The following is a 23,302-nucleotide window of genomic DNA, read 5'->3' as shown; positions in this document are numbered from 1 at the left end:
AGATTAAGGATCAACTGCGAATATTGTATAGAAGTGGTTTAAAACATAAAAATTACTAACTGATATTTTCAGCGCTCTGAGTGTACAAAGGGTGTCATTTATTCCATTAGTAGCAGTATACCTGTTCATCGCACGGGGAGAATACGTCTCATTTTGGACACAAAGGACTGAATTTGGATGTATCTCGCATCTGAAGTGTCACTGTTCATCTCAGTGACCCCGAAAACTATGGATTCGTTACTAATATCGGTCATTTTCTATCATTTTTAAATACCCTCCCCTCCTCTAAGTTGCACCGTCAAAGTGAAATGATAGAAAACATCCCAGGCCCGAACCTCAGCTATGTGGCAAATTTGATCGAGATTTTGCAAGCCCGTAAATACCTTTAAATAAATTACAGCGGTGGACAAAAAGAAGTTACAGAAGTTAAGACAACAGGTTTGTTTGCAAAATAGCTCAGAAGTGGTGAAAAAAATTACAGAAATGCACCTTGGAACACTTGATGCCGATCTATCTGTTTACACATTTTGAAGAGATATAATAATGTAATCAAAAAATAGATTCCACCTAGCATCACGTCTGTGCTTGTGGATGATTCCAGAGAGGATTGAAATATTATGAAGGAGAATGACTTAGACACGAATGAAAATTAGGGGTAAAGTTAAGATTCTGAATGTTAATGCATAATTGGTTGCCATATTAGGAATGTGTAAATTACAATCTACCGATGGGTGGTAAGCCGCTTGATACTATCAGTTACATAGTTCTTAATTGACTAGAGTAATAATAGTAAATAATACTACTATTGAACTAAATATTATGTTCGTGATTAATTACTCAATTTTATAGTTGATAATTCACTTTAAATGTATTTGTCAAATGACTATTATAGCAGCCTGTGTAATAGTTTTTCACAGCCTAATTTTCTGCAAGTTTTCCATCTGTCTAAGCAATCAATGATGGACAACAAAGACAAATTTCTCTGTACCTAATGAATATATATATATATATATATATATATATATATATATATATATATATATATATATATATATATATATATATATATATATATATATATAATATATATATATATATTTCAATTTTTTTTAGACACGAAAAGAACTTCTGGTAATGTCACATTAGTACGGTGAAGTGTGGTACCGATTATTCTTATCTTTGAAGAACAAATTACAGGTTTGGGCGATAGAAAATATCATGGAAAGTTAACAGGAAACGTTTATTTTGGTCTCGTAAGTTGTTCGATACTACTGCAACAAGGGCTGTGACTTGAATTTTACCCAAGGTATTTCATTTTCCGTTTTTTCCCAATCAAAATCTATTTAAAAAAAAGGGTTACGAGTATTGGAACCATAAAATAGAGTCCCACTAATCCGAAATATATCAGACCAGGTTATAAACTATCCACTCATGAGCAACTGGATTAGAGACACCTGCCTGGTAGCACGTAACACCCTCTTTTGGCTTGATTACAGCGGCGGTGAGACGCCACAAGACACCGGAAGGGTTGAGAGTCATACTGATCCATGATCGCAGCACAGCCTCTCATAATCCACGAAGATTGATCGGAGAAGGATTAAGAGCACGCACATCCATCTTGACAGCATCCCAGCCGTGGCTAATGGGATTGAGATCGAGGCTTCCCGGGGGCCAGGCAAGCATCTTAATTATTTTATTTTACATAAGCATGCAAAATGCTTACCATTTAATCTCGTTTTCCTTCTTTTCAAGATCATTGGAGTGTTCATCGAACCAGTCCGAAACAATTTGGGGCATTGTCTTGCTGTAGAGAGAGATCATATCCAGTGTGCTGGAGGCAAGCAAAAAGGGTGAACATTATTTACTAGCCCGTTATTCTAACATTCGCCAGTGAGAAATATTGTTAGATGTACCAGGGATCTCATTTCAACCCACATGAACAGTCTCCATACAAGGATACCACCACCACCGGCTTGATTTTTAAGCTGCTGCAAAGGAGAACCGATTACCTCATGTAGTTGCAGACGCACTAAATACTCAGACATCGGTGTGCACTGCACTACGCTGCGCTCCTGTAACCTACCGAAATAAACTTGGTGCAGTCATATGGGTAAGGTGACTCATTCAGAGAAAGCACCCCTTGTTCTATTTTGTTTGGTTAGTTCTGAAGTGATGAGACAATGGGATAGAATATTACCTAATTTGAATATAATGGAATAAAATTCAAACGATTAAATTCTTCTACAAGATTCTGTAAATTCACTATATAGTCTAAATTACTACTACTACTTTCAAAATCAACTAAATTCTTTTTTCGGGTTAAATGATAACAGTTTTTAAGAAAAACTAAACTCATATAAACGTTGAAAATAGCACAAATATAGTTCTGAATTCTTATTGTATAATATCATAGGACTTACCGAACTCCATTTAAACATTCAACGTCCAGCAAGGTAATCTCCACATTACACCTATTTGTAGCATCACTACAAATACTTCACGTTGCCCAAAAATACAAATACACTTCACACTTCCTCTGTTTCAAGAGAATATAACTCCATTCCTCTCCACAGCCATATTAGACAGCTTTTGTTAACTCATCGTTTATTAACTGAAAAAAGTACAAGAGGAAATTATTATTATTATTAGTGACAGCCATGGTCCACTGAACTAAACTATAAAATAAATTTCATAGATGTTTCTGGGTTTGTACCACCAGGTGCCAAGATGAAAGACATTGTGGTTCCTTACTTACACAATCAAAATTGTAATGAACATGACAGTTGTAATAATAGGCGGTCGGTGTAAATGATGTTGCTTGTAATAAAGCTGAGAATGCACTAAACGCACTAGAATTGGCTCTAGAGAAACTTTTAGACAATAATGTAGTAGTAGTAGATTTGCCTTATCGCCATGATTTATCGTGTGTAAACAATGAAATCAAAGAAACAAATAAAAAATGATGTGTAAAAGTTTCAATAATGTCCGATTTCTTCATAAAAGTTTTGTGCCTCGAAACTATCATACCAAGCATGGCTTCCACTTAAATCGTCTAAGGAAAGTGCTTTTACGCAACGCACTGTACAATATTATTATGTCAAACAAGATTAAACCACAGTGCAGAGTTGATAGTACGTTAATACCTACAAATTGTGGAAGTACATCAGCAATAGTGGTAGAGGGAAATGGAATCGATCGTAAAGAGGGAATACAGTTCAACTCACGGCAGAGATAAAAATGAAGACAAAGCAAAATGGAGTGACGGTAAATTGTTGCAATTGATACGAAACTCACATGTAAGCAATGATAAGGAACCAGGAGTACTTTTAGCTACTAAAAGTGAACATGAAATTGATCGAATATCATTAATACAAAGACCACATAATACAAGCCACAGTAAGATCAGAAGTGAGAGAGACCCAGGACCGAATGTTGAGAGATTGCAGCAAGGCTCCATAAATGGTATAGAACAAAACGCCATTTAGTACAACACAGCAAAAATCGCATAGAATAAGAAAGATTCCTACTAAGTATGACGATAATGCTTTTTTAATTCAAGTCCCAATAGAGGTAACAGCGGCTATAATGTAATAAATGTATATTACCAGAATGTGCAATGTTTAGCTAATAAACTTAATTTTTTTTATGCATTTGTTAAAGAGGATCTTAAATGTATGCAAGTCATGTGCTTTAGTGAACATTAGTTATCTGATAATTAAATAAATATGGTGCACTTAACACGTCAGTACACGCCCTCCAATTGTAGCATGAGGACACGCCATGACGGCAATTTGCTCACGCAAGTTTTGATAGTTAATATCAGTATTCGTACATTTTTATTGAGAGTGAAAAATTTATTCTATGAAATTTTGGCTTCTTAGCTTATTATAGACACTTTCAGTACCTAAAAAAGATTATCCTAAAGATTTTGAGAAAATTTTTGTTATGTTTTCACAGTTTTTGAATTTTCTATTACAACACGCCACGTTAGCATATTGCTGCACTCTTGGATTTACAATGTAACGCCAAAACACGCGCTGTGAGCAAATTGCCGCATTAGCTTTTTGGGCTATAGAAAATTTTCTCCGTCATATTGATACACGTTTTATTATTACAAATACAAAAAATGTACAAAAACATCATTAATGTACTAGAACAGTGACGTTATGAAACTAGTCCAGTGAAATTTAGAACGTATATTTACATGTCACCTTCTCCGTCCTTATCGTTTACAGCTTGGTCCTTGGCCACGCTCGGTGCAGTTTGTACATGATGGTCTTATGTTCCTTGCATTTCGGGGTGTTGCAGTTGATGCATAAGACGGTAGTTTTCCTGTTCTTTCTACGAGGTCATATAGCGCAAACTTTATTGTGACCTCGCTGATTAGGTGCTGCTTGAAGTTCTTGCCTAATTGGCTGAAGTTGGAATATTTCAACTAGCCGGTCTCTTATTGACCTTGCGATTGGATAGTTTGTAGCTATTCTTCTTTGCGCATGATCCGAAAGAAGCTGTCGGCCAAGTATTTCAAGAAGTCTTTTCTTGCAGACTTGTTGAATTCATTATCTCCCATGTTGTTGGCTTTTCAAATAACAAACGGATTTATTACACCAACATTCAATTCAAAGAAAACCTCCGTGGCTAAGCGGTTAGCGTATGCGCCTTTGGCGTGGGAGACCCGGGTTCGATTCCCGGCGGGAGCTCATGTGGTTCGGATTCCACGTTAATCAGTAGGTCCACGTCTCATATAGCCTCCCTGCTGAACGGGACGTAAAACTCAATCAATCAATCAATCAATTCAAAGAAAAACATGGTTAGTGGCCAGCGATTTGATACACTCGATACGCTATACTCTTTTTGCATGGCGTCACTGACATCTACACCACATTTGTTTTTGTTGTAGAAGGTAATTGATGGTTTGCATGCATCACCTGTACTTTCATCAATCTCATCGTCCTCGTGCCACCTGTTGTTCTACTCTTCAAACAATACGTTTAAAGAATGAGCAAACGGCCCTTAAAATACAACACTTAACACTAAAACACGCCCGTTAGCAGCCTGCTCACAACAATCTCTACGTGGTTACACGCGCCGTTAGCAATTTGCTCACGGTGACCAATGCACACCCTTCCACTCCCAAACCATGCGCGTGACTGGGAAAACCGGTCAGGGTCAGGTAGAGGTGGGGTGGGTAGGGGATAACTCGGCCCCTCCGCCCCTAATGTCTTAGAATAAGAAAAGTGTAGGTGTTTTTCCAAAACTGCGGCAATTTGCCGCGGGTGCGTGTAACTACGAGTTAAATAACTATCAACTAGCTACAAATTATTCACGTGCGAGTAGGCAACACGGTGGGATGTGTATATTTGTAGGTGACCATTTACGTTTTAAGGAAATAGATGTAAACAAATTTGTTGTTGAATTGCACTTTGAAATAATAGATATTTTAACTGAAAACATGTGTATAATTTCCTTCTAAAAGGGTTATTCAGAAAGCGCGCCGGTTTTGAATCGTCTGGCAAATTTTTGTTTCTCGGTTGTCGACATTACTTTGTATTGTTGCTCTATCCGCAAACATTCCGATTGTAGCCTTAGTCTGAATTTCTCGTATTCCTTCAGTCTGTGTCTAGCCATGGAGCAGTTTACTATCCACAACGAGTGAAGTTTAGTGTGGCTTTTGGGTTTAAAGATGAGACAGGACAAGCTGTGACAGTTAATGGAAACCGATACCGTGCGATGATAAGAGAGTTTTTGTGGCCTCATTTCGATGGAATTAATGAAAGAAATTGACGAGTCGTCGGCGAAAACGAAGTGGAAACTTGTCAGGCAGTAATAGCGAATTTCTCGATCAGAGTTTTTCGATACCAGCACAGTAGAGGAGGTCATATGCCCGACGTCATTCACCGTACCTGAAACCGGAATGTGTGATGAACATGTTTCTGAATTTTGTTAGTATGTTTTGAAAAAACAAAGTTCATAATTTAATGTAACAAAACCGGCGCGCTTTTTGAATAACCCTATATAGGTCATCGTCTGGAATATTAGTGTATTCTTTAGGAATCTTGAAACTGTTCTTGAGTCTCTGTATAAGAAATATAGTAGGGTAATAATTTGTGGAGAAACCAACATAGATTGGCTGGTTTAATCAAAAGAAAAACCTAATGTCAAAATATCTTAGATATGTTTGGGTTCCAGCCCCTTATCAGAAAATCAACTAGAGGTAAATCTCCGTTAGATCCAATAACACTATGTAAACAATAAATCGAGTAGTCAGTTAATTTGAATATCTTCAAGCCAGGCTTTTCTGACCATGATGCAATAATAGGGCAAATACACACATCTCAAATATTCGCACCTCCTCAATAAAAAACTTTAACAACAACAACAACAAAAAAAAAAAAAGTTTCTCAAAAAATAATATTAATTACTTTTTATACTTGCTAGCACAAGAAACCTTGCACGAAATGTATGAAATTGGTGACGCGGACGATAAATTTAACTGTTTTCCAGATATATTTCTCTTTTACTTCAATATTGCGTTTCCCAAAAAGAACTACAATAAGATTAGGATGGAGAAACCATTGGTTACTAATGAAATTAGGACTTCTACACTCAAACTACTTGAGCTTAAAAAAAAAAAAAAAAAAAAAAAAAAAAAAGGTAAAGACATAAGGCCTCAATTTATTGAATATGTAAAATACTATAAAAAGACTTATAAAAGTCATAAAAATGGCAAAGCTTTTATACAGTACTAATTATATCTTAGCAGCGAGAAGTTAATATAGGGTATCATGCGTAACGTAAAAACTACAGGAATTGACGCAATACAAACTAATTCTAAAGTAATATGTGACCCAAATAAGATTCCAAATCATCTTAATAAATACTTCTTAAGTTAAGAAACACTTAAACCTATCAAAATAGCTCATCAAGAAAATGACTGTAAGCTACAGAACGTAATATCTAAATCGCTTTTTCTGAAACTAGCAGGAGGAAATCTTACAAATAATAAAAAGGTTAAAAAGTTTCAGGTCTCCTGGATGGGATGAAGTGCCATTCATAGTAGTAAACGAATGTTTTCTTCTTGTTGCACATCAACTCTGTCATATAATAAATAATTCATTGTTGACAGGAATTTCTCCTACGCGACTTAAGTTAGCTAGAATTACACCTGTGTATAAAAAGGGAAATAGGTTGGATTTAAATAACTACCTATCGTCCTATTTCAGTTTTATCGTGCTTTTTTAAAATATTTCAGTTAGCAATGAGAGCGCGAGTAAATAACTTTTTCCTTTTAAATAATATAGTATCAACAAATCAACACGGGTTTCAAAGCCAGAAGTAAACAAACACTGCAATCTTTAATTTCATTTCTGATGTAGCGATGGTTATAAATAAAAGAACGTATGTCATTGGTATTTTTGTTGATTTATCTAAGGCCTTCGATTCTACAGACTATGGTATAATACTAGAAAAATTGTGTTCTCATGGCATCAGAGGTATGGGATACAATTGGATAAACTCATATTTATCTGAACGTAGTCGAACTGTTGGCATCCGTAAAGAGGTAAATGGCAGAAGAGAAATGTTCAAATCATCTATACTGAAAGTAACAAAAGGAGTACCTGAAGGGTCAATACTAAGTCCTCTATTGTTTGTTATATATATATATATATATATATATATTACTGATTTAGTTAACAATTTAGGCTATGTCAAACCAACACTGTATGCTGATGATGTAAATGTTCTTGTCAGTGGAGACTCAATAGATAACGCAAGAAGGCTCACTACAAAGACGTTAACAAAAGTTATTAGTTGGCTAAATTAACTATGAATTTAGGGAAAACTAAAATTGTCAATTTTCAATTCCTACGCTAAAGAAATGAACTAGGGATGGTCAATTTAGGAATTTTCACTTTCTGGAATGTAAAATCGGAAAAGTTCCGGAATTTTTCCGAAATCGGAATATTTTAAATTCTGGATTTTTCCGAAATCGGAAGTTTTTAAATTCCGCATTTTTTCCGAAATTCGGAAAGTGAAATTCCGGGAAATATTGGCCATTCCTAAAATGAACTTATACCAATAAGTACAGACTCTGCAGAATGATGTCAATCAAAATCTGTTAAATTTCTAGAGGTGTATGTTAATGAAGATTTAACATGAAATACTCATGTTGAATATATTAGTACTAAACTCAGTTCACTGTGCTTTGGATTACATAGACTACAACGCAGTTTGTGCAAGGAAGCTGTCATGTCCTTATACTATAGTTAAGTTTTTTCACCAACAAACTATCGTGTTATATTTTTGGGGAATTGAAGAATAAGTGCTTGTACATTCCAAACCTACAGAAAAAAATATTAGAATAATGTTTAATATTCCTAAACGATCCTCAGGTAAGATGTTTTTTAAAAATATAAATTATTGACATTACCTAGTTTACATATACGGTATATTGCACAATTAAGTATGTAATCGAACACAAGGATCTATTTACATTAGCAAATACGATTCACTCATATGATACTAGGTAGAACTGTAATATGTATATCTAGAGATGTAAATGAGCGAACTTTCATTTTCGAAAGTTCGTTTCCGAACTTTTCATAAGCAACTTTTCCCGAACTTTCGCTTTCTTTTATTTACTAATTAGCGACATTGACTTTTATAATAACTTATTCTGAACATTGTGTGATGACTGTGAGCTAGCTATGTGTTATACAGTATAATTATTTGCACCACAATGATACAAGATGGACTGACACACATTGACATTATACATGATATGGATAAACATGTAAAACACATTATTGTAACTGAATTAATGCTTTCCGCAAAGAAAAAAATATTAAATAAAATTATTAATTTTGTATTGGTAATGCGTGAGTTTATGATATAAACTTGTTTGTGCAAGTCAAATTTAAGTTTTCGGTTGTCAGCATCATGTAAAATTGAAGGTTTCTGCCGAAAACATACTGTTTTATGATATAGGCTTGGAATTTGAAATACATGCTTGTAACGCTCCGTAACGTCTTTTGAAAAAAAAAAAAAAAAAAATGTGAAAATTATGTACTATTAGAAAGAAAAAAAAAAGAAACTAAAATAAATTTACTTCGATTTTTAATATAGCCATGTTATATACCAAAATGTTTGTAACTTTACAGGGATTTTTTAATGGACAATTTTAAAAAATGAGCCGAACTTTCGCGCGAACTTTTCACGTTTAAATTTTACATGAAATTTTCCAACACTATGTATATCATCCAGCAGTATGCGAATTTTAGCAAAACTGTCTATATGAATTGTATATAATTGTATAACAAATTACTGACAAAGTATAAGGACATTCATGAAAAATGGATATTCAGAAATACTCTGTTACAATTATAGTTAGTAAAAAGCTGTTACTCTGTTGAAAATTATCTTATTGATAACATATAGAGAATGTAACCATATCTGACAATTGTAAGTTTAATTGGGGAATATCCTTATATTGTAAGCTATGAACAGGCAAATAATTATGAATATAAATTCAAGTTAGTTGTTACGAGCTTCTACCCTTGCTATTATCAGCTTCAGTATGAAGCAGTACCATTCATATTACGCTCAGTTCACAGCGTAGTTCTCAAAAATAACACCTGGCGGCACTGATAACCAATACAATCAAAAGAGTCTCTCGAGAGAGCTTCATCTCTCATTTTTTTAAAGTTCGACATGTAACAACATCGCAGCTCTCCAAAAAGAAAGAAAAAAAAAAATAGCAAGATTTTCTTGTACAAGATATCTAACTTATTTGCAAAGTTTGGACCGAGTTTGTCTTGTCGTCACGATTAGTAACATGACTACGACCACTACCCACTGGCATTCATTCTAGTCATCCATTCAATAATTAAACGAAATTAACTGAAAATACAATAATCCCTATCATACATACCATCAATCACACCCTGAAAATGCAACTTCGCTCCACGATTAGTCCGACGCTGAAGACGCCGACGGTGATTTCCGAAAGTTCTGTCCTTTATTACTTAACGAAAGATTACTCTTTTCATAATTTGTAACAAAATAAGAAGCTTGGTAAGTGTAACCGCCTTCCGGACCTGCCCCCCTTACTGTCCCACCAAGGGACATTTCCAAAAGGGGATTACAGAATTGTTCCCAAATCGCCCACCGGTCTCAATAATGAGATGAGCATTACGCACCGAGAGGTTCGGATATCCCGTCTCGAAATCCTCACGGACGATCAGACGGTCACTCAGGCCATGACGCACACAAAAATCACTCATACATGTAACAAAAACACACTGGATAAAACGACAATATGCTTATTTATTAAAATACTATGAAAAAATAACGTATTAGAAAAACAACCACAACACTCAACACTGAATATATAATTATTTCCGCTAATAAAATCACACTTTGCTTTTTCACTACACTATAGCCCTTTAAGACTTGTATATATCTGTAAGGAAGATTATGATTATGATTCCACTATAGATACTTTTCTCACACCATTAATGCATATGGATTAGCACTGTGGTTGCTGCTCCAAAAAAATCCTCGAATGTCGACGTTAGTCTTCAGCAAAACTATATTGACAGTCACCAAAATAGAATAAAAATGTTGGAGGGCGCGTTTATAACTGATACTCACTAGGTATGTGAACCTGGGACTTCACTGATTGGGGCTAGCCATAACTAGGTCCTTGACTGGCTAATAACGTATGCCTCTTAGCACAACATTATGGTTGATGCCCGATGCAACGTACATGTCTGTTGCTTCGAAATACGGAGTAACACTTCTCGAACTCAGAGGTTCAAGATATGAGCTGCACTGATCGCCTGATCAATTTTGACAGTTTATTCCAAAAAACACTCAGGTTAAATCGCCTGTATGTACATGCAAATAGAATATAAAAAATAATTAACGTTAATTTTAGACCACTGGCCACAACGCACAAGACATTGCGATAACTTGGGTATAGGAACGTTTAGATAACGAACTGGTAAAGCGATGTGGCTGTCGTCGTTCTGGCGCTCAGACACCTGGTGTGCAATATTTCCATAAATGATTGGAGAATATACTTGATTCAGTTCCAAATAACTATAGAACATAGTTTTTGCATATTAATATGTAAGGAAGAAACACTGAGAACCTTTGTCACTCACTAAAATATTCTCACCACAAAGCGTTTTAGATATATATATATATGAGTGAACGATAAAAGACTCCTTTGTCCTGTTGCGTGGGAAGAAAAACAGTTCCCATCGAAGAAAGAACTTATTTGCGTCGCAGAATAAAGTATAAATCGAAAAATAATTACTGTCTTTACGAAATATACAGAGCGTCCCCAAAAAATACTTCTATAACCTGGTGACGGTTACATAAGCATCACTTCTCATTTCGGTACCACGTACCCTCTGATTGTTCACTATGACGTTGCTCGATAACGACGGCGCTGACTGCCCACACTGCTCGATGGTACTTGGAGATATATTACTGACATAAAGAATTCGCATAAATTTGTTAATAATGGAGAACTACTTGCACTATTGTTACTTCGGGTTCTATCAGCTGTGACACTGGTACCTGTTGACTGAAAATTGCCAGAATTTTCACCTGAAAGCTTAGATTGTACTAGCTGAACCTGCGCTTTCTACACAGCGCATCATTCACATACGAGCATTAATCTCATTGTCATTCCTCACATCTGCACATATCCCTTTACAGACACAAGTGAAAGACGTCTTGATAAAAATCAGCAAAGGGTATCATAAATGGGAGATTTTTTCGATTATTTCTTCAATATCTCACACCATTTGCAAGATTAAGTTTACTGCTGGTTTGAGTTTTTAATTCATTTGATCAATGTCCTCTTTCCTCTTGCATGCAATATGTAATAAGCAAATACATTGCATACACAATTAATTATATCAATGTTATATGGTGTTCATTGGGCAAAACACTCCAAACAATAAAGATTCATCATACTTGTTAGACTGGAGAAATGGTTATCCTTCGTTTTTCATTATCATTTGGCCATGAAACAAACACCTGAGAGGTATACAATCCCTATGTACAACTATGCTGTATTGGAATGTATAACTCACAGGATATAATGCTTTACCTTTAAAAAAATTCAACACCCCTAAAAAAATGTAATTGAGAAATAACGGCCATGTTTTTTAAACATTCAATTAGAACTGAACAATCTACACAAAATTTGGAATCGACCAGTGAGAACGGCACTTTCTAGCACTTGTGATTTTCGAGATCTCATTGTCGAAAGGATTGGAGACAAACTTTTTTTTTTTGGAGATAAACATATAAACCTAGCATTTTAATATATAGATTGGCACAGAAACACCTTCTTGATCTAGATACAAGGTATCTGATGCAAAATCCAAACTAACATTCAGATACTTCAGTTCACTGACTCCAATAATAAACTTTGGTTCGAACCGGTCCACAAATAACTTCAGTCTATAAACTTTGTTGCTGAATTTTAAGGGAATATAAACGCAAGATTTAAGAGTCAATGCCTTACTATCAACTCCCACACCTTTAAACTCCTCTTTCAAAACCTTGACTATTTTGTTTTTTCGGTTTCCCTCCTCAAAACATTGTTTATTGACTAAGTTGCGGAGGAACAACTATCAACCCCACCAAGGATACGCTGTCCTAATACGAACGCTTCGACGGAGAATACTAATAAATTCTTGCTATAATACAGTCTTTCAGTAAATTACAAAAAAAGGACCTGATGTTGACTTTGAACTTACTACTAGGGATGGCCACAAAGTTCCGGCTCTCCCGGCGGGAGCCCACATGGTTCGGATTCCACGTTAATCAGTAGGTCCACGTCTCATATAGCCTCGCTGCTGAAACGGACGTTAAACTAAAAATAAATTAATTAAATTAAAAGTTCCGGCGAGAAACCAGTTCTTGGAGATCCGGTTTTCAGAACCGGTTCCAGAACATGATCCGAAAACCGGTTCCGTTGAGAGTCGAAAACCGGTTCCAGATCATGATCCGAAAACCCGGTTCCGGAACCGGATCCGTTCAGAGTCGAAAACTGGTTCCACCAGGAACCTGTTCCGGCCATCAATACTTACTACCTGGAACACCTAATATACATTCAAACAGTACGTTAACACGATCAGGAATTTTACTAATCATATTACTTAGTTTAGATTTTCTGACGAATCCTTGTAGTTTCAAGTTATCGGCTCTCCCCTGAAGCCTTGTTCGAGGAGGATAAACACAGAAAAAAAAAAGAAAGAACGGGCCCTTTGGGCAAGGGCAGTGAAAATATTTTGGTAATTTATGTATCACACTTAAGTGTGAAATGGAGCTTGAGTGGAAACCGCTCGTAATATTCAGAATGTTTACGAGAATTGGTTGTAAAATTCTGTGGTTGTACAATCGAAACGAAATGAAATCTTTCAGTTTAACGTCCTACGATTGTGTCCTGTCATTGCCAGCTACGATCTCTTCGCGCCTTTCCAAATACCACAGACAAGCGAACAGAGTCTAATTTCTTTAGGAGCCACTGTGGCGCTAGTTACGTAGACGAATATTTACTCGTAACGGGCAAATGAAATAATAGGAAAAGGATTTTAAAGTTTCCCAGCTATTTATAAGTAAACACTAAATACACCTATAGTATCACAGAAACTAAACTGCTTTTAAAATTGAATACAATTAGTATAGTTAATTAAGAATAAAAGATAATACAAACACTTACCGGGAAAAAATCCTTTACAGCTTACAAACGCAGCACTCTCCGAGATAATGGTTTGGCATTTAGAAATTTTGCATGTTCAAAACATTCTGTTTCAACATCTGCTATGTTCTTCAGCAACACTGGAACTACACAAATTTTTACACTTAATTGGATGAGTGATTGTCCGAAAAGGGGCACATCAAATACGAAACGTGTTGAAGAAAGGAAACAATATAGGCGGAAAGATTTCCGAAATTCGGGTGTTCACAAACCGATGGGCCTTTTCAACAAACTTTTCAACCACGTGAATCACACATACTAGTTCTTTTGTAAGATAGCACATTATGTTTCTACTGTCTTGTTTATATAGATATATCAAGCTCATGAGCGTGGAATTGCATGTGTCCTGACTGATAAGTTTGTGGCATGAGGCACAATCTCTACTTAATTTTCTGTACAGAACCTCCTAAGAAAGCAGTAGAAGCTAATTTCACTGTACTTGATCCAATGTCTGAAAAAAAGGGCATATTGAAATATTATACAAATTGTGACAATAGTAGTAAACAATAAGCTAAAATGTTATGAAATGACTAACTTCTTGTACTTAAAGATTGCGTAGTCTGAATTGTTAAGGATTGTAATTCATTTGCGTTATAAAGACTCTGCTCTTTTCTTCTATCACATTAGCAAGGGCACCGATCCCGGGAGGAGGGGTTTTAGGAAGCCCGGGCCTCCAAAGTTGAAATGGAGTCCCCTAATGGAGGGCCCAAAATGCTACGTTAAAGTAGGTTCTCCAATCTCTACAGTACATGGTAATTCGTTTTCCTGTTCTATTAATGCGTATGTGCGTAGGGTCCACCGAAGTTACACAGAAATCGGCGCCCTTGCCCAAAAGTTAAAGGTTTTAGGTCTATTTTTTTCTTTAGAAAAGAACCAAACTACGAATAGATCCCATTACCATTCAGAAACATAAATAAATCAAATTAATTACACAAACAAAGCGCAACACTTACTAGGATCAGTATGAAGACCAGTTAATAATTACGTAACAGTATGTGGTATGGGGATATATGTTTCAGAATCAGGAAAGTGATAGAGAATATTTTCCTCAGAAATAGTAGTAGGATTTGCGGTGGAAGGTAACGATAGTAATCCAGTTTTCAGAATTCGATTTATTGTACATACAATGGCTCTGCTACCCAACATATTATTGTTCCCAGACATCTGTCTTAAACCGCTGAAGAAGAATTCGATGGGGACACTATTAAAGGATCGAGTGAGCACAAGGTGGTAACCTGATTGAAGAAGGTACCGAACGCATTGAGCTGTAGACTCTGACGTAAGTAAAATTGCCTCATACGTCTCCTTACTGAGGAATGTACACTCACGTCCAAAATTATTGTTGCATGTCTATAAATATGTTGTTGTAGAAATATAATATGATAGCGAATTTGCCCGGTATTTCTTATAATGTTAGTATGTGTATAATCGGCTGAGACATATGTGTGGTTAATTTTATGTCAAAAGAGCAGTAAATAAGAATAAAAAGAAAATAAAATTTTCTTGTTCATTTAGCAACATTATGTTTTACTCATTCTAATTTTCGTATTTATAATTCTTTTTCTATGAAATTTACCACAAATACACACTTTCCGATTATACACATAATATCAATATTAAAAATATCCTACAAAATCATTATCAAATTATATTCTTACAAGAAGACAGTTATAGATAAGCGACAATAATTTTGGACATGAGTATACATCCATGTTCTTTACTTGAATCTTTTACCTCGCGCAAGTATTTGGGAAAATCATTTTCCAAACACTTCAACCTTTCATCATGGATACTAAAGAAATGCGTCCTATCTGGTTGTATTATGGACTGCACACATCATGAATATCAAATCACTTTTTTTGTTTCTCATGAATTTTAAAGTTGCACCAGCACGTGAGAAAGTGTGTGCCTTAGGATATATGGAGTTGTCTTTGAGGAATTCCACTGCGGCAATTAGTTCATTTCAAAATATTTGCTTAGCTTTTTTAACATTCATTTTCTCCGAATTTGTTGGTGAAAGATGTTTTCGAGACAGAAATCGGACAAGTTTCACATTATCCTTGGACTGCAGCGCGTAGAAATTTTTCATGTGAGTGCCACTAATTTCTTCCTCTGCATCATACATTGTTCTCTCTAGAAACATTGTTCGAACATTTTTAAGTATGTGGCATTGTTCGAAACCTATGTATAGTGGTCTGCTTGCATCTTCAGGATGTCAACGAATGGTTTAAGATTTTTTGTTTTTGTTTGACTGAGTCTTTTTATCATATTTACATTGGTTTTATGGTTGTCGGTGACAAGCCTTAACACTCGAAACCCGCATGCCTCAACTTTTTAAATAACAATTATTGTCAGTCTATGCAGTTCTACACCTGACAACATTTTAGAGAAAAAGTACGCCGCTTATAGCTTGTACTTTGTAGAGATACCACACAAAAGAAAGAAAAGTAAATTATTGGCAAGTACAGTCTTTCTTTCTGAAAATTTTGGTGGCTCAGAACTTGAATCAAATCCATTGGCAGATTGATTGTCATTCTCAGTTACATAGAATGATGTATTTTTCTCGCCGAAGAACACATCGAGTTTCTTGTTGTAAGTCACACGTTGTTTTATTGATATTTCGTCTACACAAAGGGAACACATCTTTCCCGCTTTCTTCATTTCATTTGCACTCTAATGTTAAGCGCTACTCAATTAGAGGTGTGACCCCCACATCACATGACATATCTCCAACATAGCATGACAATGTTGATCGGCTAGGTAGTTGAAGAACATTTTGTGCATATTTGTAGCCTTTTCGAGAAACATATTGCCAAACAATGCAATTTTTATTACGTCAGCAGACCACCGAGGACGTGATTTATTGAAATAAAGCACTTACTCCAAGAGAAACCCACCTTTTTGATTATTTAGATCTCATTTGTATGCAGCAACTATACCACTTCATGAGGAAAAAAATGAAATCTTTGAGTTTTACGTCCCACGGTTATGCCGGTTAGGCTAAAGGAGACGGTGATAATGAGTAATGAATGAAATGGTGGAATGAAGAAAGTGGGAGGAAACGGGAGAACCCCGAGAAAACCCACGCACACGGTGTTTGTCCACCACAAAGTCACTTCATGAGGAATGATATTTATTTTCGAAATAATTTATCTTTCCAAGTATTTATTTGTTGCTCTTGGTCGCGTATTTTCATTTGTGCTCGCTACAACTTAACACGTATTTTTTTTTTTTTTTTTCTATACAAGCTGTTTTCCACTTGCTGTCAAGTGTCTGATTATCTGTTTGTAGCCCAACAGAACACACATATTTGTCTTCATTGAGTATATCGTTGCAATCAACAACAGCAGCTTCTTTGTGTTCACTACTGAAGGACTCACATATGACTTCGTTTTTCTTTTCTTTATGTCTTTATTCTTTCTGAAATTTTTCTACGGGGTTAAACAAGTTTCAAAATTTTGTGGGAGGGGTAGTCATTAAACACACTTGGAACACTTCTTCTCTTCAGAATTCTTCTTCTTGTATCTGAATGGTAATCATTTTTACTAAAATGTAAACTACACACTACAGATGACGTAGAATTACAATTTGGGGTGAAATTTTCCCTATATATCGCCTTCAACCACGCATCGGATTGTTGAGAATCCAAGGGAAATTCATGGAAAGAAACAGAGTTCTCTTTCCCACTTTTACAAAATGTACACAACAATATACCATAGTTAAAACAATAAAAGGGCACTTTTTTTTGTTCTGTTAATTTCAGCACATAAAGATACTGCAAGTATTTTGCAACTATAGTGCCTACACACGCCACGCGATTTTTTTTTTTTTTTTTTTTTTTAACGTAAAACCACCACACTACACTTGCCAAAATCCACTCAGACTTATGTGACAATAGACAACCTGCCCTGTTTACTCCACGTTAGTGGCGCCACAACGGCCGAAAGGTCAGCTACCTCCTGTACGCTAAATCTCATGTTACGAGAGGAAAATGGTAAGGTACTAAGGGGCCGTAGCTGACGATGGTCCTGTAGACTAAGGAAGATGAATAATTAAGGTAAATGAATGATAATGGAAGAATTGGTGGAATGAGAATGGGGGAAGAAACGGGAGTACTTTAAGAAAACTCACGGACACGATGTTGTCCACCACAAACTTACTTAGTCGTGGATCGAACCAGGGACCCCATGCCCCAGAGATAAGCGCTCTACCACTGAGCCACCGTGCCCACTAGGTTGTACAATCGAAATGAAAATGAAATGAAATCTTTGAGTTTTACGTCCCACCGTTATTCCGGTTTGGCTAAAGGGGACGGTGATGATGAGAGAATGAAGGAAATGGTGGAATGAAGAAAGTGGGAGGGGACGGGAGTAAGAAAACTCACGGACACGATGTTGTCCACCACAAAGTCCACACGGCCTTATACAATCGAGTGTAGATTATGGCATAACGATGTATTATTGTGAAGGGCAAGTCCAATGTTTGGATTATTACAGATATTTTTGCATTTAATTAAGAAAGTAAGTCTACTGATGATTGAGGATGAGTCCGATATAGTAACTACTTGGATACTTGTGTCAATAAAATTTTACTGCGGGAAAATAACATGATTGTTTACCATGGCAACCATATAGCTGTTCAATTGCCATCTTAACCTTTTAATTGGCAAACACCGATAAATGCTTAGTTTTGTTTTTATGGTTGAAACACGTCTTCGTGACCATGATTTCGTAATTTTTAAAGTATTTTTGTACTTTAGACACAAAATACAGGAAGCTTATTTCCAAGAAACATTATTTTAAAATAGCTAATTAGCAGCAGCTTGGCTGAAATATCTTTTTACAAACCAAGAAACCACATATAAAACACATTTTCATGCAACTCGGGAGATAAAGTTTCTGCAGTACTTAATTTGACTGTCTCCCGTTAACGAAGATTACAACTATCTAACAACTGATCCGCAAATAACGTATATTAATATTTTATATGAAAACAATGGGTTAACACGATTCGGAATTCAACGTATATACTTACATTTGATGCTTCTGGTTAAGCTAATACGAAAATAGTTTAATTTGGCAAATTCACAACAAAAAAAAAAATTTAGTTTAGCATCCCACGATTAGGCTTAAGGCTAAAGGAGACGTATGAATAATGGAAGTGAATGATTTGAAATTAAATATTTTGTGTTCCTCTATTGGGAATCAAACCCAGGACCATGCGCACCAAAGGCACACATGTCGGCTACTATAGTGCTGCCAAAATGTCTTGAGCCATGGCAAAAATGTGAACGAAAGCTCACACCCTCAACACACCCACGCGTTGATCGAATAAGAGTTCAGCTATTGCTCAGCGAGAGAGCCTTGCAGCCGTCTGCGCCAAAGGCACTGGATTTCTTTCAGCCGATTGCAGCGCTTGGAACCGAAGACTAGGTGTCAAGTCAATGTGGTATATTTATAGATCAGCGACGAGGGCTAACAAATTCACGACTGCAAATATCAACAAGTGAGTATCATTTCAGAATGTGAAATTGAGACTTCCAAACTATGGGAATTCAAAACTCAATCTTGAAGCAGTACACCTCCAACTACTGGTTGCAACAGATTAATAAGATCAAAGATAGAACCTGTTCCTCAGAGGTTGCATCCATATCAAAAAGTCATTACTGGCTCTTTTACTGTTTTTATTCTATGCTGATGCCAAAAATCATTATAATTTGAGCTATCTCCGGTTTGAACAGAGGTATATGAAGGAGAAATGACCTATTATTAGGACGCTGAATCAATTGTGAAAGAACACTTCGATAGCTCTTATTGTATTTGCTCTATGAAACTCTGAAACTGGAAGTACTAATAAATTCAACCATTTCCGGTCCCCATATAGCGTTGCTGGTTGTTAATATATATATATATATATATATATATATATATATATATATATATATACGATTGAGACGTTGCACTGATTTGCAAATACAGTTTGTAGCTCTCTACTACTATTTCTATTCTACAGTGATAAATTTTGAAACCGGAAAGGGAAAAAATGAATCAATTCCGGTTTGAACACAGGTTAGCGGAACATATGAAACTTGTCCTTGACAACCTGAATCGATAAAAACGCATCTTCATAGCACTTACCATTTTACTCTAAGGAAATCATTATTAAAACCGGAAATACTGGTAAATTTGAACCATTTCCGGTTTTGGAAGAAAGTTGTAGACAACCATGATATGTTGTCTTTAGACGCTGAATCGTTTGCAAAAAAGCACTTCTCGCTATCTGTTACAGTTTTTGTTCTATGCTGATCAACTTTGAAACAAGAAATGATTAATTTGAACCTCTTCCGGTCTGTATAGACTGTTAACGGAGCAGATGGAACCTATTCTTAGGATGCTTAATCGATTGCAAAAAACTTAATTTTGATAGGGTATACCATTTCTGCTCTACGAAAATCAGTATTGAAACACTAAGTAATAAAAAATTTGAACACTTCTGGTTTTGGCAGAGTTTTTGGATAATCATGATATGTTTTTTTGAGGCGCCTAATCGTTTGCAAAAAATTGCATCTAGCTCTCTGTTACTGATTTCGTTCTATGGCGGTAAACGTTGAAACCAGAAATGGTTAAACTGAACCGCTTCCGCATTGAACAAAGAGTTAACTGAGGAGATGAAACCTATTCTCTGGACGCTGAATTCACTGAAAAAGAAAGAAAAAACTTCTGGATATCTCTTACCGTTTTTGCTCTGATACCTGTCGACAGACGGACAGTTCTACAAGACTTCGACCTTATGCATAGCATAGTTTGGAAGTCTAATAATAACGTAATCATATGAATTGATTATCCTTCAACTACCATACGCCTAATATAATACAGCAACAACTGGTGTAGTCGGTAGGATTGGAGCCTGCTCCTAAACGGAAGGAAGAAGAAACCAGACACATAGGACATCGAATTGCGTTGTGTTGAAGTACAGGATTATTACATCTTTCACAAATTCTGCATAAAGAAGAAAGCAGTGCCGAGCAGTTACCACAGTTTTGAGTTTCAAGACGAATCCAGGTTACGCCATAATCTACACCCGATTCTACAACCACAGAATATATCTTGACTAGTAACTCAATATACGAGCACGCTCCATGTTCCATTTCACTTATCAGTCACTTGTAAAGTGACACTATGGCACACTGCGAAATGGTGGGATTTGGTTGTGCGTTGTTATGTTGAAAAAAAAAGTTGCCAACTCATGCTGATATTGATAATGCTGTACCATGATTTCTCGAATTCTTTAGTTAACCAAACCTTATTTATATTAAGTTATGGATGTTAAAAAATAAATATGGATGTTAACGGCTTTTCTCTTTTATATTTTGCCCTAAGTACAACTCTTCAGTCTACTCTATTTTGTTGTTTTAAATGTTTCGAAAAGCCTGAATCCAACATCCTATATTATCACTCTAAAATTTCTTTTCGTCGTGCTATAACCCTCAGGCAGTTGCATTGTATTTCGTGGATTCCTTGGTTTTCATTGGGATCCGTGTAATAGCTATTAAATTGGGTAAAGCTCTTATGCATAGTCACGAGGGTTTTAATACTAGGGACGGTCAGAACCGGTTCCTGGTGGAACCGGTTTTCGGGTCTGAACGGATCCGATTCTAAAAGATCCGGTTCCGGAACCGGTTTTTCGGATCCAGGTCTGGAACCGGTTCTGAAAACAAGATCTCCAAGAACCGGTTCCTCGCGGAACCGGTTTCGCTGGAACCGAAACTTTGTAACCATCCCTACGCTAAACCCGAGCTGCTGGCAGGCTGTGAACAGTGTGCTAGATGAAATGGTGGAAGCGACAGGGAGGCGCCCAGGCGGCGGCCGCTTGTCTCATTTGGCTAAATAAACTGGGATACTGGCAAACTCATTGGCTAAACAGGAAAACTGGCCAACTCATTTCGCTATACACCCACTGGTGGACCAATTTTTTTCTGGGGGCACAAGCGGGTCTGGGCGGGGAGGGCACAAGCGCATGGTCCTTTTTGCAGTGTTTTGAAGGTGAACTTTGTGCCTTCTTTACGGCTCTTTGGGGGCTTTCGGATCCAGGTCTGGAACCGGTTCCTAAGATCCGGTTCTGAACCGTGTTTTCAGATCCAGATCTGGAACCGGTTTCTCGCGGAACCCGAACTTTGTGGCCATCCCTATTTAATACCGTTCACAAATTTATCAAAAAATATCAATCAATGCAGTCGTCAATCTGGGTAATATAGGAAATCAAAACCATTATCTCAGTTTCAGGTCTGTCGAAACCTAGATTTCTTTTATTGTGATTGTACCAATTTAACCTTTTCAATGGTGCTGACACAGCACCATAAAGCAGAAAATCAGTTCATGGTGCTTCTTTTTAACCATGATAGATGGCAGAACATGACGACGATTAAAAATTCCGATTGAATCTTACACTCTGTGGTTGTCTTTATTATTATTATTATTATTATTATTATTATTATTATTTACCTATGTGAAATTAAAGTAGTTTACACATTATACATATATTGCAATTTCATTATATCAAGATGCATTCATGGCAGTTGACAGATCTCACTTAAGCACATAGCTGCTTATTTTCAATTGAAGTAATTGTCCAGTAACTTGGCCACTAAGAGCACAATCTCAGCAGAAGTACTTGAATTAGTAGAAGCCTACAGTGATGGCTGCTATTTGATGGTAAATGTTACTCTTTTTTAACTTTTACAGATATTGACGGAGATGTTTGTAGTTGGAAGTGAAGATATAATTTTAAGTTTCAGAGCGACATAGAGACGACGTACGATATAAAATTTGGCTACACACCATACCGTCCCGGAAGTATTTTAAGGTTGTATATTATTATTTTTGCTGAGGTTGTTACCCAAAGTGCCCTTGGTTATGACGCAGAGGTACGAGCTCGAAAGACTGATTCAGAAACCCGGGTTCATGTACAAGTCGGAATTTGGTTTAGAGGATGAAATTTATCAATGTACGATTTACATAATGAGGAAGCTGTCTTTAGCACATGAAGTGAATTCACAGTCGAGATTGTGTAACAACTCTTAATATTTTACTAAGGATTTTTTAACATAAAATTATGTGTAGTAATCTTTCTTTTGTTTGTTCTTTTCTTCTTGGCAAAATATATTAAATTTAAAGTACAATAAAAATAAAAGTTTACAGAGCCGGTTATAATTCTATAGTTTTCTAGCATAATAGCCACTCACTGTCAATGCGATGATAGCCACAATGATGGCAGTAAATTCCGGTACCGTTACTGTGACGACCGCAGCAGTGAGGTGATTAAAGTGAATACGGGATATCCACTCAAATTATTTAGCCTGAATATAATCGAACTCTTTCTTTAATTCTACCGAAGAAAATCTCATAGAAGCAAGAAATATAGTCTTCAGGTATTATATTGGGTCACTGATGTATGCACGGATATATAGTGTATACACACTGTATCTGCGTTATGACGAACACTAATGACGAACTTGTT

At 36.2% G+C, this 23,302-nt stretch overlaps 1 long non-coding RNA gene across 3 annotated transcripts in view; it reads right to left on the bottom strand.

Moving 5' to 3' along the window:
- The window catches only part of LOC145674359 (uncharacterized), a 107,199-nt gene that overhangs the window by 58,806 nt on the left and 25,091 nt on the right, over positions 1–23,302 (bottom strand). For all 3 annotated transcript variants that reach the window (XR_014128906.1, XR_014128904.1, XR_014128905.1), the window contains exons 3-4: positions 13,748–14,237; positions 2,421–2,611 (exon numbers count right to left, since the gene is read on the bottom strand). This is a non-coding gene — a long non-coding RNA (uncharacterized LOC145674359). The remainder of the gene's footprint in view (positions 1–2,420; positions 2,612–13,747; positions 14,238–23,302) is intronic.

This window comes from Thermobia domestica, chromosome 17, assembly GCF_964235325.1.
Source record: "Thermobia domestica chromosome 17, izTheDome1.hap1.1, whole genome shotgun sequence".
NCBI classification, from domain to species: domain Eukaryota; kingdom Metazoa; phylum Arthropoda; class Insecta; order Zygentoma; family Lepismatidae; genus Thermobia; species Thermobia domestica.
This window is presented reverse-complemented; position numbering and strand designations above follow the sequence as displayed.